Raw genomic sequence first — 16,196 nt, 5'->3', positions numbered from 1 at the left:
ATTATAATAATTGTTAATTTCCTTCTTTGCCACTCTTCTCCTTTGTATACTGACTATCAACACTGAAACATTGAAAATGGCTCATGCGTAGTCAAAAATTAACTGAATAGATCCATAAACACATGAATAAGAGAATTATTTTCAAACTTGTTTTTTAATTGAAGATGTTAAAATCATATTAACTGTATTTAAAGTGTGTCAGTGATATTCCTAGATGATTTGGTTGCCAGATCTGGTTCCACTTACCAGTAAATCTGTGAATGGGACTGGACATAATTCTTGATGAGCAGAAGGCAAATACAGTAAAGTAACTTTGAGCTAAGAGGTTAATGCATTCCATGCTACAATTCCAATAAAAATGATTTGGACCATGACTCCAGACTCAAGCAGAAGAAGCTAGAGATGGTCCAGCTTAGAGATGGTTCATCAGTTGACAACTGTTAGGCTATTTTGACAATAGTCTTTCTTGCTATGATTACCCCATGGCTTAAGATCCTGACAGCTGATCATTTAAAATTAAGATAATGTGTATAAACCTGCACTGAGATGCATATATACCCTAAAAACATCAATGACCTTTTGTCTGAATAAATTGTTTCAAGATTATCATAAAATGTATTAGTATTCATAAAATCTCTGGATTTGAATGATGACTGGAAATTTAAGCATTAAAATGTACTAAAGTTACTTCTTGAATTTCACTTGCATAATAGTTTTGTAAGAACAATGATAGTGTTTTTTTTAAATGACACAGAAGGCAACTTGTCAAATAGACAAAGGAATAATTTTGTACAGGTGTTTATAAATCTCACCTTAAAAAAAGAAGAAAAATACTGAAAAAAGAAAGAAAAGAGAAAGTAAGAAGAAGAGAAAGGAACAGGAAAGAAAAGAGAAAAAATTAAGAAAGAAAGGAAGAGAGAATGAAAAAATGAAGAATGAAAGAAGAAGAAAAGCCAGAGCCAGCTTAATTCTCATGTTTGAAAATTTCTCCAAAAAATGAAAGATATTGCTTGTTTTGTATACTCAGATGCATTTGATAAGCAATTGTTTTGTATTATGCTTTGCAATTAACCTGTAGCTTCCTCTTCTCAATGTTTAGAATCTCTATAGCATCCATATGACCTTTGTCTTTGATTCAGGCACCTTTGTCATAAATAAAGTTACATATTTACTATATCCTGAGTCTTCAATCACTAAGAAAGCTTTGCTTTGCTTAAATCAGATTTAGCAGTGATGAAACTTATGCATAAGAAATATTGCTTGTGAAGGCAAGTAGTTTTCTAAGGCTTATGAGATGTGATGGTATCCTGTTTAGTGATAAATAGTGATGTACCAGGAAAGATACTACAATAAGTATTGATTTTTTTTTGAGCATAGAACTCATTTTTCTACAGCTCGTGAATTGCCTTCATGAGCTGACAATCCATTAAGTCTCACTTTGTGTGTCTCTTCCTTCATTATTGCTTCCTTTACTCTTTATGCCTTACTACCCTTTAAATAGATTGCCAAAGGGGGGGAAAAAGGTAAATGGAAAGCTCTGGTGGTAGCACCACAACTTAGAGGGAAATAAATGACTTTACTTATTATTTAGGTAAAACTGGATTTCTGCCACCTTCCAAGGACAGACTTTAAAGAAAACAACTTAAAAAAAAAGGTAAATGGAAAGCTCTGGTGGTAGCACCACAACTTAGAGGGAAATAAATGACTTTACTTATTTTTTAGGTAAAACTGGATTTCTGCCACCTTCCAAGGACAGACTTTAAAGAAAACAACTTAAAAGGATTGTACTGAAATATCTTATAGCTAAATAGGTAATAGAATAAGGAATTTATTTTTAAATTTTTAAATCAATAGTTACTTTGATATTTTATGCAACTTATAATCAATACAAAATATCTTACTTGCTAGTGTAATAATAGTTTTATTAATTAATAATAGTTTTATTAATTTCTTCATGTTAGATCTGATTTTTTTATTTGTAAATGCAAAGAAAACATCTTTAGAGTTCAACTCCCACTATTTTCAAGTGTCAAGTTATACAATTTTTATTTGTTATAAATTAAGGATTTAAAATAATTTACTATATTTGGTGTCTCTTCCCTTAATTTCTCTATAGTGTTTCATCTCAGACCTACAATTCAAAATTTAAAAATGTAGTAAAATATTATATTGTCAAAATTTAATATTTTTTTTTGTTATCACTTATTTTTATTAAATTGGCTGGCTTAAGTTTCATCTTGCCTTAAAGTTGTAGAAACATGATAATCTTGAAGCATAAAAAATAGAACATATTTTCATATTTGCTTACAAGGACTTAGAAAATCTATCACTGTGATGTATGAAGGCTTGCAAATGAAGAAACAGAAGCAGAAAACCATAAATAAAAAAAGGAATGAAATTTTTCTCAAAGTAACATAATGACATAAGGAAGCAAGAGACTGCATTTTAAAGAAAAAAAATCAATATTTTAATCTACTACTACTACTACTACTACTACTACTACTACTATACTACTGTTATTATCTGATCTCCACAATATAAGGCAACAAATTTGACATTGTTTTGCACACATACGAACACAGATATACAACTTATTTTAAAACAAAGTCACATGTATCATACCCCAGAATTATCAAATATTAAAATAATGCATTTTTTATATTTTAATATATATTTTAGAAAATGATAAGTCACTGTTTGCAGAGTAAAATTTGGGATGCCTACATTGATTATTATTAGTGTTATTTGTAAGATCTAAAAATGTTGAACCTTACTATGTGCCATATACTACTAGGTTATTTTTTACTTGTGTTATGATACTTAATCCTTAAAATAACCCTATTAGATAGATATTCTTTTAAACTTCATTTTATGGAAGAAAAGAGAAAAGCACAGGTATGTTTAATAATATCCTGATGGTCTCACATCTAATAGAAAATCTAGGTCTCCTATCTACTAACTTGTTTACAGGATCTGTATTCTGCTTCTATTATTTCTATCATTTCTCTTTACTTTGGATGAGATTCTTTACTCACTAAACAATATGAACAAAAAATACAAATACAATTATTAAACTGTATATGCAAATTAATACACATTTTAATGTATATACTAACCATAATTGTTTATATTTTAGTTAGCAAAACATTAGCAACATGTATGAGATAAATCAATTATTAATTAACAATTTAAATAATGCAAAAACTACAGTGGTAATATGCACATTTATGACTTATACTCACATTGTATGTACAATTATTTTCATATTTACCAGAAACTAACGAAATCCTGTTGGCTATATCCATTATAAAGACTCATTATAAATAATTTAGTTTATTAAATTATAGCTGATATAATTATATCCCTTGAGATTGTTTGGGAGTTTCATTTTAATGAAAATATTCAGAGAAAAGTATGATAAGTAGTTTTCTGTTATGTTAAATATTCTATAGTGACTACTCTGTGAATTATTTAGTAAGAATATAGATTTTTGCTTCACTTTCTAAAAAATCTTAAAGATCAAGCATTACAACTATTTTTGAAAAGCATTTTAAAAATATTAATCACAAAGACTATTCTAGTATTGTAAGAATGTGTAAATGAAAAAGGTGAACACATTATCAAGTCTGAAAACATTTGCTTTAAAAATCATAATATTTAGTTCATTATTGAATCTAAAAGTTAATAAAGAATGAGCAACTTCATAGAGAGACAATTACAATGAAATAATTCTGGACAATAATAATTTTAAAATACACAATATTGTTACACTTCTTACTGTGTAATGGAGACACAAAAGAGATTGCTCAAAGCAACATGAATGCAATGAGAAGCCCGAAAGGACTGCACATCAGCAACTACTCTGTTAGAAGGAGAAACTGGGTACAGCTCCAATTCAAAGTTAGCTTCTGTTTTTATTGTAAAGACAAGGAAGCTTCACAAGAAAAATCAGTTAATTCAATCATTTCAAAAGAACATAAAGACATGGGCAATGTGACAAAAGTTATCTATGGCTAAGTATAGCTTAAACAATAGAAACTAGTAACATCATTTAAACTAACAACATGACATTCCAAACTGCAATTTGTGAGAAGCTAAATTGATAAAACTGTGATCATTATCTAATCTAAAATATAACCTCTCCTTAAATGATTCAAGCAAGTGTTTCATTCTTATGATTAAATCTAAGTATAATTATTTCTAAAGTTTCCACCAAAAAACAGCTTGTCCTTTCCGTTTGCTTGTTGTAACAACTTCATGGAAGTATAGTTGTTATTCTTGGGGGGGAGGGGAGAGAGGGAGGAGGGAGGGAGGTGTCGGTGACGGGCCATAATAAGTATAATTATTTCTAAAGTTTCCACCAAAAAACAGCTTGTGCTTAGCAAACATTATCCACAGTTTTCCCCACAGCAATTCTTTTGAAATCTCTTAAAAAAAACCAGCTTGTGCTTAGCAAACATTATCCACAGTTTTCCCCACAGCAATTCTTTTGAAATCTCTTAACAACAATCAGTATGTTAAATAATCAAAGTAAATAATCCCATCCCTAAACAGTGATTAGAATTGATTAGATGGGCTTTTTCCCCTAGCTGCAGGCCATTGTCTCCTAATGGAGGACTTTTGTCCCACACATACATTACCTAAAAACCCTATACTAAAAATCAACTAAGAATCAAGATTTCTAACCCTATATACAATATTGTATAAAATATACAATGGATATTTTCGTGAGATTCCATATGCAACAGTATACATATAATGCTTTCTATGAAAGCAGTTTGTGACTTTGAGTATATTTTATTAAATGAGTAGATTCTATAATCTATCAGATAAAAAAGCCAAATGTATTATAATATAACCACATGTTACCAGTAATCCTGCAACAAGGAAGTTCTAGAAGAGCAACCATATCTTGAAACTTTACTGGACCACATTTGTTTAAGTGTTTTATGTACTTTTAGAGTTCTGAAGAGGACAGGTGACCCCTTATGTTCAGTAAATCTTAATGTAAAAAAAACACCACTATTAAATAAGAGTGCCATTTTCTACAAAAAGATAAATTTAAATAGATTCAATAAGGAACGAATTTTGTTAACAAACATTATTTACTTAAACTTACTCTGAAATTGGTTTGAAAGTGTTATTCGAGATGGGACAAATCTATATTTTCTACTAAGGAGCACTGAATCTTTCATATATATATATTTTTGTTTGTTTGTTTGTTTTGTTTTTTTAATTGGGTATGAATACCCTTGTGATACAAAGCTGATAGTCACCCTTCGTGCCCATGATGCGGGGGTCAGATTCATATTGGATATTTACCCATTGCCACAAATTGCATTTGTACCTCACGTCCTCCACCCAATTATCCTATAACATTACTAAAGTTATTAACCACCTCTAGACATTTTTTGATAGTCTTTATGTTTTTCTATATGTAGTATCATGTCATCTGCAAATAGAGACAGTTTGACTTCAACTTTTCCAATCTGGATTCCCTTTATTTCTTTATCTTACTTGATTGTTCTGGCTAGGACTTCCAGTATGATGTTAAATAGAAGTGGTGAGAGTGAGCATCCTTGTCTTGTGGTGGGGTTGTCATAAATGGCTTTTATTATGTTGAGATACTTTCTTTCTATAAGCAACACTTGTCAATAACTACCCTCAATGTGAATGGATTAATTACCCAGTCAAAAGACACAGGCTGACTGATGGGATTAAAAAGCTAGACCCAAGTATATGCTGTCTTCAAGAGACCCACCTCACCTATAGAGACACACACAGACTGAAAGTGAAGGGATGGAAAAAGATATACCATGCAAATGGAAATCAAAAATGAGCAGGAGTAGCTATTCTTATATCAGACAAAATAGACTTTAAACCAAAAAATATAAAAAAGAGACAAAGAAGGCCACTATATAATGTTAAAAGATGTATCCATCTAGAAGACATAACAATTATAAATACATGTGCACTCAATACTGGAGCACCCAGATGTATAAAGCAAGCACTCTTAGACCTAAAGAAATAAATAGGCCCTACTACATTAATAGTGGGTGATCTGAACACCCCTCTCTCAGTATGGAACAGATCTTCCAGACAACAAGTCAGCAAAGAGACACAGGATTTAATCTACACCTTAAACCAACTGGACCTGGCAGATTTATACAGAACATTTCACCCGACAACTAAAGAATATACTTTCTTCTCATCAGCTCATGGGACATTCTCCAGGACAGACCACATATTAGTTCACAAATCTAGTCTGAGCAAATTTTAAAAAATTGAAATCATTCCAAGTATCTTCTCAGACCACAATGGACTAAAATTGGAAATTAATAATAAGAGAAACTCTGGAAAATATACAGATACATGGAAACTAAATAATAGGTTTCTGAATGACCTATGGTTCCAAGAAGAAATTCAACAGGATATCAAAAAATTTGTAGAAACTAATGAAAATAAAGATGCATCATACAAATACCTGTGGGATACTGCAAAAGCATTACTAAGAGGCAAATTTATTGCAATAAATATTACATCAAAAGAATGGAAAGACTTCAAATAAATGACCTAATACTATGATTCAAAGAACTTGAAAAACAACAACAATCCAAACCTAAAGGTACTAGATGGAAAGAAATAATTAAGATCAGAGCAGAACTAAATGAAATAGAGACCCAAAAAACAATAGAAAAGATCAACAAAACAAAAAGTCTTTTTTTGTATGTGTGAAGATAAATAAAATAGACAAACCATTAGCTAGGTCAACAAAAAAAAAAAAAAAAAAAGAAAGAAAAGACCCGAATAACAAAAATCAGAAATGAAAAGGGAAACATAACAACGGATACCACTGAAATATGAAGAATCATTAGGGACTATTATAAACAACTGTATGACAGCAGATATGAAAATCTGGAAGATATGGATAAGTTTCTAGACACATACAAACTACCAAGACTGAACCAAGAAGAGACAGAGAACCTGAACAAACCAATAACAAGCAAGGAGATTGAAGCGATCTACCAACAAAGGAAAGTCAGGATCCAGATGACATTACAGCTGAATTCTATCAAACTTTTAAAGAGGAGTTAATACCAATTCTCCTCAAACTATTCCAAACAACTGAAACAGAAGCTACTCTCCCAAACTCATTCTATGAGGCCAACATAACTCTGATACCAAAACCAGATAAAGACACAACAGAAAAGAAAATTACAGGTCAATATCCTTGATGAATCTACATGCAAAAATCCTCAACAAAATATTAGTAATCAGAATACAGCAACACATTAAAAAATTATACACTTTGATTAAGTGGGTTTCATCCCAGGGATGCAAGGATGGTTCAACATATGAAAGTCAATAAATGTGATACATCACATGAACAAAATCAAAGACAAAGACCATGTGATTATCTCAATAGATGCTGGAAAAGCATTTGACAAAATTCAACATCACTTTATGATAAAGACTCTGAACTTTCATATTTCAAATCCAATCTTGCATGTTTACAGCTACACCTAGTTGGTGCAGAAATGTAAGTTGATAAAAATGAATGGCCCTTTTGAAAACACTGATTGTACTAATGCAGTAGAATGGAAGAAAACAAAAAAATCCCCAAATTGAGTTTTTCCCTGTTATCACTAGATGTATCTTTTTGATTATTTAGGCTACAAATAAAAGAAACATGGACTCAATCTGGCTAAAACTCTACAGGATTTATCGTCGCACATTACAGGAAGCTCAGAGTTTAGAAAGATTTCAGGGAAGGTTGATTCAAGATGTATATTCAAGAACAATTTTTATTCTAGTTTTGTAGTTTGTCCTTCTTGATGTTAATTTTGGTAATCACATTCAGATCAAATAATAATGTCAAGAGGATGAAGAGTGATCATTTCTTCCTGTTTGTGGCAGACTCACCCTCTCAGACTATCTCATTGGTCAGGATTGGATCTATGGAACAATCCCTCGCAAAAGAAATGGGATTACCCTGAGTGATGTAAACAATACACAGTCATGTGGAATAGAGAACAGATGTTGAGAATTGTCTACAATGTCAATAATACTAGTTTACTCAAAACTAGACAAAAGGAAAAAAAAATCCCAGTCAGATTTATTTGATGGAGTAAATTTTTCTAACACATCTTACACAATTTATAAAATCAAGGTATTAAAATTTCAAAATATTACTCAGAACATTTGTTTAGAAATGTTTAACAACGTCTACTATAGTCTAAGGCAAAACTTCACTATTGTAAGCATTAATCAAAGTTATATTACTAAAATCGTGTTCAAAATGAGTTAGAAGAAAGTATGCTAAAGAAAAGACTTTCTCATTTTATTTGTAGATTTTCCTAAATTCTATATTTTTTGCTATTATACTGGTAAACTCAGCATTAAGATTTTCTGATACTTTATCCTCTTTTGATTGCAATTCTGTTCTACCACAAGCTTGTATAAGTTTACAACCTAGTGAATTGACCTTGGCTGTAATGCTGAATAATTTATACTATCTTTCTATTATACTCACAGTTTTTGAGGAGGCACATTTCGTTTAACACCTCATAAGATCTGGAGACCTGGATATTAATTTTTTAAAAGAGTCAAGAGCACAGTATTGACTAATTAATTAAAATACAAATTTGCACTGTATAGCATAATCATGTATTAAAACAACACACTAAACTCTGCAAATATGTACAAATAAATGTTAAAAATTACAAAAAACAATAACTATGAAACAGGTCAATGTGGTCCAAAGTACAATTTCAAAATTCCAAAATTAAATCTTGTACAACATTTCAGTTCTCATTGTTTAATCTGTTCAATCCCCCCCCCCCGCCATTGCTTTTTAAAATTTTTATAGGGATACATTTTAAAGCCTTTCTGATTCCAAGCTTAATTTTCAATAATTGCAATTTGTTAAAGCTTCAAAAGCTGCAGTTATTTGGTGCTAAATTTTTGAACATTTAAATTCATGTTTCCAATAGATTCTGAACAAAATTCAACAAATGCTCAAACATTTCTAAATCCTGATTAATGATAGACAGCAAATAGAGAGATTATTTGTGTGTATGCATGTAAAAAATAAACCACATAGATTTTCCCCCTTTTTATTGCTTTAATATAAAATCACGGACTGTGTAATTATATATTTTACAATCTTCTAAAATTTTTTTTAAAACAATGTAAGTTAGGTGGTTATATATTACAATGCTTAAAAAGATGACTTTTATATGGTTTAATATAATTTTAAAATAATCAATTAAATTAGTGAGTGATACTGATTGTAAACATTCTGAAAACTTGACAGTGTACTCACACTGGTACTTCCAGCATTGGTATTCAAAACAGAATTAAGTTTAATATGGGAACAGTTTGCTTTATTATAGTGCGCATTTGTATAGAGTCCACTTTCTACTATCCACTTTTTCTGATTAACTTGGAAATACATTCTATTAATAAGTCCCTGTAGCAAAACTTTGTAATATTTGAAAAGTATTTGAAGGACATGAAAGAACGAAGACAAAATTCCTGACTTATTCAAGCTAATGGCCCTGATTTGGGGAGAGATTGAAGGAAATGAATAGTCAATTAAGGAGTATATTGCTTTTCTGGACTGAAGCCTGAAATTACCAAGTAATGATCTCCTACCAAAGGATGAGCCCACTTAACAAAGCCAGAAATAAATGTGTTGTCAGGAGACACAACAAACACAGCAATATTAACATTAGCTAAATGTTAGTGGGTGAATGCTATAGAGAGACCAATATAAATATAGAAAACTAGATAAAGAAGATGAGTGAAATAGAAATAGTTGAGAAGGGTCTCAGGGATATCCAGGAGAAAGGAAGCAAGAAGAGTCATTATGTATTCTCATAGATTCTAATATCAATGTGCAGAGATATTAGAAACAGTTAATAAGCTTAAAATATGGAAACCAAACCATACATAATTATAAATATAGATTGAGCCTCATTATAAAAATTCTGACTATAATGTAATAGAAATTTTAACATATAAAAAGCATGTCTAGGAGCAAAGGGCAGTAGTTGAATTCTATAGCAGAAATTTGTCCTCCCAATTGGCATTCCATGAATCTCATGGAATAGAATATAGACTAAGATGTGGCTGTGGATTAAGACCAAAAATAAATGAGTCAGAATGTGCTACCAATCACCTGGCTAGGTGGAAGATGTGGATAAGGTTTTCCTAACACAAAAGTCAAAATAACACAAAAGATAAAAATAACTTATAGTCAAGGTATATGGGTCATGAAAGACTTTTCAAGTACCTACCATATGCCACAAATGAAATTCCACTAAAAGCAGACTGTGGTAAAATATTAAAACATTGTTCTCAAGTTACCACACAGAAAAGAGAGCCCAAATGATGTTAGGACTCTAAATTGAATTCTGCCCAACAGGAAAGAGCTAACACTGAGGTGACATTATGCTTGTCCAGCAGTTGTGTATTGTGTGGGTCCATGAGAATACAGGGGCAAGGAAGTATATGATGGTTTATAGAGAATTTAAACATAATGACAGAAGAAAGTGAGAACAGGTCTGAGTTTTAATATCACCGTCTTCTGGAAGTTCTGAACAAGGTTAGTGATAAGCTCCTCCCTCCTCCAAACATCTTTTATTGGTTTCACTTCTAAGCAATTGCTATTGCTATGGTTAATTGTTGATAACATATATTTACAAGCTTTAAAGTAGCACTTTAATTACTTATCATTTAATAAACATTGTATTGCATGTGGATGTTAATTTGTAGAACTGCCAGTTATACACTCAGACCTTGACATGTGTAGAATTAGCTACATGTGTTTTTTGTTGTTGTTTGCTCTGTTTGTTTTACAATTAATTCATGTGGGTGGAAATGATTCCAGACACAGATGATGTCTCCAACCTTCATGGTACTATATACTTCTTTATTAAAACTGTAGATTCTAAATTGGTAATAGTAGTACAGTGATTTTAAAGACAGGAAAGAAAAAACAAAAACAGAACATGACTTGCATTCTATATGCAAATCAATCTCTAAATCTTGTGGCATTCAGCCATATATAAGCAATATTTTCATGAAACTTCCCCCTATAAATTAGATTAATGTAATTAAAAATATCTTTCCATTTATTATTTTTAAATTTGAACTGCAATATGTATTTTGGTATTTATTTTATTTTATTTTTCTTGGCATGATATTATGTCTGTGTGTTGCATGTGCTGTGTACCTGTGGATGTGTAGTTTAATAAAATTAACAACTCGTGTCTGCATTTTTTATCCACATTATTATTTGTTTCATTTCATGATTATTACTGAAAATAATTTAGCTGTTTGGGGAATGCTAAAACTTATTTTCTCTAGGTTTCAATATGCCAAATAAACTACTAGTGCCCTATTCAATTTTTAGCTGAAGTTATTCACTAAACTTTCACATTTGGGATTTCAGTACTTTTTTTCCGCCTATGTGATGTGTACTTAATGTTGGAGGTCAAACGAATAACAAGTCCATATGCAGGCATTTTGAATTTACTTTCATGATAATACCTTTCCACAAGTCATAGTACTTATTTATTTCCCTGCGTCACTGCCCAAAAGACTGATTTTTCAGTATATAGCATGGCATGTTTTTTACTATTTTCCCCTTCAGCTTCAAGTGCAAGAACAGCTCCTAAAGCAGAGATGCTAAATGAAACAGTGTATACAAATAGATGCAAATAGGGAAGTGTAAAATATGAAACAAAAAACTGGAGAATGGTAGATTTAAGTCATTATAAATTTATCCAAGGATATGAGAATATAGATACATATTTTTATAATTACATTAGGTAAAATATCCTATACATTTACTCCTTAATATAGGAAGATTTAACTTATCTTAAAAATGCCAGCACTCTTATCAGATGTTCTTTTTAATTCCTTCAGTATAATATCAAATTGGAGTCTCGTCATTGTCCTTTGCTCTTGGTAACATCCTGTAATCATCAGTTTCTTTTGTGGCATGTGTGATTATTTTTCCTTGGTGACCTTTTATTGACTGCCAGAAATGTCTATGAGATTGATCTTCTCTTCCTTATTTAGTTAGCTGTTCCTTTAAAATGTAAGTTTGTTCAGAGTAACTATAAGCAGGCAGATGGCTCTAGAGTGATTATTTTTTTGATAAGAAAGTGGCTTCTCTGAAGCTGTGGCTCTACGACCACCATGGCTCAAGGTGTTGAGTTGTACTGGATGTTTTTTAGTCCCATGAAGATAGAAAAAAATGAACATAAACAATAACTTTTGATAAGAAAGTGGCTTCTCTGAAGCTGTGGCTCTACGACCACCATGGCTCAAGGTGCTGAGTTGTACTGGATGTTTTTTAGTCCCATGAAGATAGAAAAAAATGAACATAAACAATAACATTTAAGAACAAAAGCTTAAGTTTCCATATGAATATTGTGTTTGCTGGCAGTGAGGGTACATAAATAAACATATATAGGTAGGTAACTGAGTTTATGTGAAGGAATAGAATCTCTTTGTTAACAGCTATCCAATTAGTAGAATTATAAGAAAATCGAATTATAGAACTAAGTTTATTTCATTACAGGTTAATGAAGCTCAATCTGACTTTACTGGGGATTTTTACTCGTTGCATGTAAACCCTACAGTCCATTGTATGTACGAAATCTGGATTTTTTTTGAAGGAATATTGTGCATTTATATTCTGAAGAATGTTAGTGCATACAATGCTGAAAGTTGACAAAGGTCAATATCAACTTATCAGCATTTGTGATCATTTTAAAAGACTTAGTCTAGTTGGGACATGATATAAGGCATTGGTGAAGGCTGAAAGATGTCAATACATTGTGATCTTTGAGGAAATAAAAATATAAACTGATTCATACTCACTTAAATAATGTAATAGAAGAACTAAAATTCACTACCTTCTTTAAAAGGGAAGTTGTACAATTTAGTAGGTGAGAGGTTACTGAGTATTGATTGGAAGAACGGAGAAATGGGAAGTTATTGCTTAATGGTTACACAGTTTCTTTTTGGGGTAATGAAAAAGTTTTGGAAGTAGTGATTATGGTGTAGAACATTGTGAACATGAATTAATGCCACTGAATTGTAAACTTAAAAAAGGTTGAAATGCAACTGCAATGTATATTGAGAAGTTAAAATTAAAAAAAAATTAAAAGTTCGAAATGGTACATTTTATGTTATGCACAGTTTACCACAATAACAAATATTCAGACAGGTGTAGCAAATGTGAAGAAAATTTTATGAGTATGTAAAAAATAAGCACTTCTAAGTTATGGCAAAAATCATGTACATATATATTCAATACAATGATAGAGTGAATCATGTTATTTCCACCCTCTCCCCACATCTTATCCTTCTCTGGGAGGATATACTAGGAAGATATATAGTAGGAAGAATATATAGGCAAAACTTTCTACCAATGGAGAAATCTTTCTCTTTCTCTCTCCCTGCTAAGTGCAGCGTTATGTTTTGATACCTGGTATATATAGTTTCTTATATTTTGAAGAATAAGGTAAAAAATTGTATTGCAAATTATTTTAAGGTTATTAAATCCGTTTCTGTTCTTCAGACACCTTCATAAACCATTAGCAACCCTTAAACTGAAAGTTAGATTACTTTGCCTTTTTTTAACCTATTTCAGTATTTTAATTGTTTCCCACAATTTTATGCTTTAAATTTTCCTTTGTATATAATGTTTTAAAACTGTTATAAATGTTTACATTCCCAGAGGTATAAAAGTATTTTGCTCTCTGAAAAACTTATAGTGCATAAAGCATTGTGAACAGTTAAATGAAATAATAATGTGTGTTTGAGTTAAGAGGACTGCTTTAAAAAGTTAAAAAGTAAAAAACACTTAATGATACTCTTAAACCTGTTTTTAAAAATCTCAGTTTGATGTATGCTAAATATGTGACTATTCTAAGAAAAGTCAAAAGAAGAGAAATGATTTCTAGACTGCAGTGTGTATCTGATACCATTGAAATATTTCTTATTTATGTATGGAGAGAAAATTTATATATTTTGTCCTTAATAACAGCAAATTTATACAATCAAATAGATATGAATATTAGTTTATACAGTACAGAGTATAAACAAATAATCTAATAAACTTTAGCAACATAAGTGCAAACTGATAGATTATAAGGAATATGATACGGCATCCATCAGGTTCTGTGTCATCCCATCAAACTTTGAACTGACAAGTTGCTTTATATTGTTAATTCTTCTGAAAGTCAAAACATCTTTTTTCATTTCTTTTCCAGCTATCACAAATATTGATTTCTCACCTCAAAATTTTCATATATTGATCAATGTTCCAAATTCAAGATTTCTGATGTAATTGTGTTCTAGATTATTCGCTTTCAAATGGCATTCACCTAAAATTTCTCACAATAAAAGAAACTTAAATCTGATATTAAGTCTGGTGTTCATTATAATTTATAATAATGATTTATTCATTCATAATTCCGTGACCATTGGAAATGCATTCTTTCTGAACTACTGTTACTTCATCTATTAAATAAGTACACTAATAATGTAGGTAGAGTTGACTAAAGAATTTAATTAGAAAATACATTTGGAAGCAATTAGTCAACAATAATGTATTTTAAGAAAAGAGTGATTTAAAATATCTGGTCATAACATTAGACCATATTTTAGGATGAAAGAATGATACAGAGTTATAGAGGTTACTATATTTGAATATGTGATATAATTAGATAGGTTTAATGAGTTTTTTAGAAACACAAAATCTTTAGTTCTCATATGTCTTGTTTAGACCTAAAGTTCTTCTCTTCAGCATGACTGCACTAACAGAAACTATATTTGCAAATGGTTTCTTAGAATCTTCTCAGATCCACTTCTCTCATATTCCATGTAACCCTGGAATGTATCCTATGGTATGAAGGCCATAGGTTTAGGTAAAACATGTAATTTATGAATAAAATAAACAAGCTGTTAGCCATTAGATGACACAATTTTCCTTTTCCTTGTAATTATATATAGAAGTAGAATATCTTAGATTTTTATAAAACACTTTTAATGAAAGAATAATTCATATCAATTTACTTCTAAAACATCTTTTAAAAACATTAAGAATAAATAAATGTACAAATATTCTAATTAATAACATAAATTCTAAGAAGTGTAAAATTTCATAAGTAATATCCTTTAGGGGGGCCTTGAATAAAAATTAGTTTGTCCAAATGATAATAATGCAGCACTGAGTGGGAAAGATATTGTATAATAAAAATATTAAAGTTATCATGAATATGTGAGGAACAAATGGTGGTAAAACTATTGTACATTTGGTATATCCTTGGATCATAAATCTGACTATCAGAGAACTGTGCATTTTGCAGAAACACCAAGTAAAGCTTGGTTATGTAGTGTGATTACTATTACCTTCTAGTCATCCATAAATTTCTACATAGCTGGTATGCTATTTGTTCAATTACAAACTCCGTATGGTGATATATGAATTATCTGACAAACTATTCTTTAGTAAGTACAATAGAATAGGCAAAAACCTGTTTAGTTAAGATACAAGAATTACAGTTATTTTGTTGGTAAAATATTTTAACCAAGAGGAGAAATTCTAAAGATGGAAAATTCTTATGATATCACAGGCCATTGTACAAAGTGTTACTCACATCCTGCCACACAACCCGCTTTTAGTACTCCTTTAGTAAGCCATTCATTGAATCAGCAAATATCTATGGACTGTCACCTTGTGGAACACGGAAGTAGTCCTCATTCTCCTAGCCGTCAATGACAACACATTAGTCAGTGCTGTTATCACCAAAAGTGTCCATTTCCTGGAACAGACAGAACATCTCTTTGGAAACATATCTAATTTTTCTATAGATGATTTAGAAAAGTATCACTCCTGTATTCTCCTGTATTTATAATTGTACATGTTAAACTATATAGTAAACAGGTATATAAAAACAAATTCTACCAAATCTTTGTTTGAAAAAATAAGTTATGGAAAAAATATGGTGCGTATTTTGTATGGATGATTTAGAAAAGTATCACTCCTGTATTCTCCTGTATTTATAATTGTACATGTTAAACTATATAGTAAACAGGTATATAAAAACAGATTCTACCAAATCTTTGTTTGAAAAAATAAGTTATGGAAAAAATATGGTGCGTATTTTGTA

This window comes from Galeopterus variegatus, unplaced genomic scaffold, assembly GCF_000696425.1.
Source record: "Galeopterus variegatus unplaced genomic scaffold, G_variegatus-3.0.2 Scaffold782, whole genome shotgun sequence".
NCBI classification, from domain to species: Eukaryota; Metazoa; Chordata; class Mammalia; order Dermoptera; family Cynocephalidae; genus Galeopterus; species Galeopterus variegatus.
The sequence above is the reverse complement of the archived record's forward strand: the minus strand, read 5'-3'. Positions refer to the sequence as shown.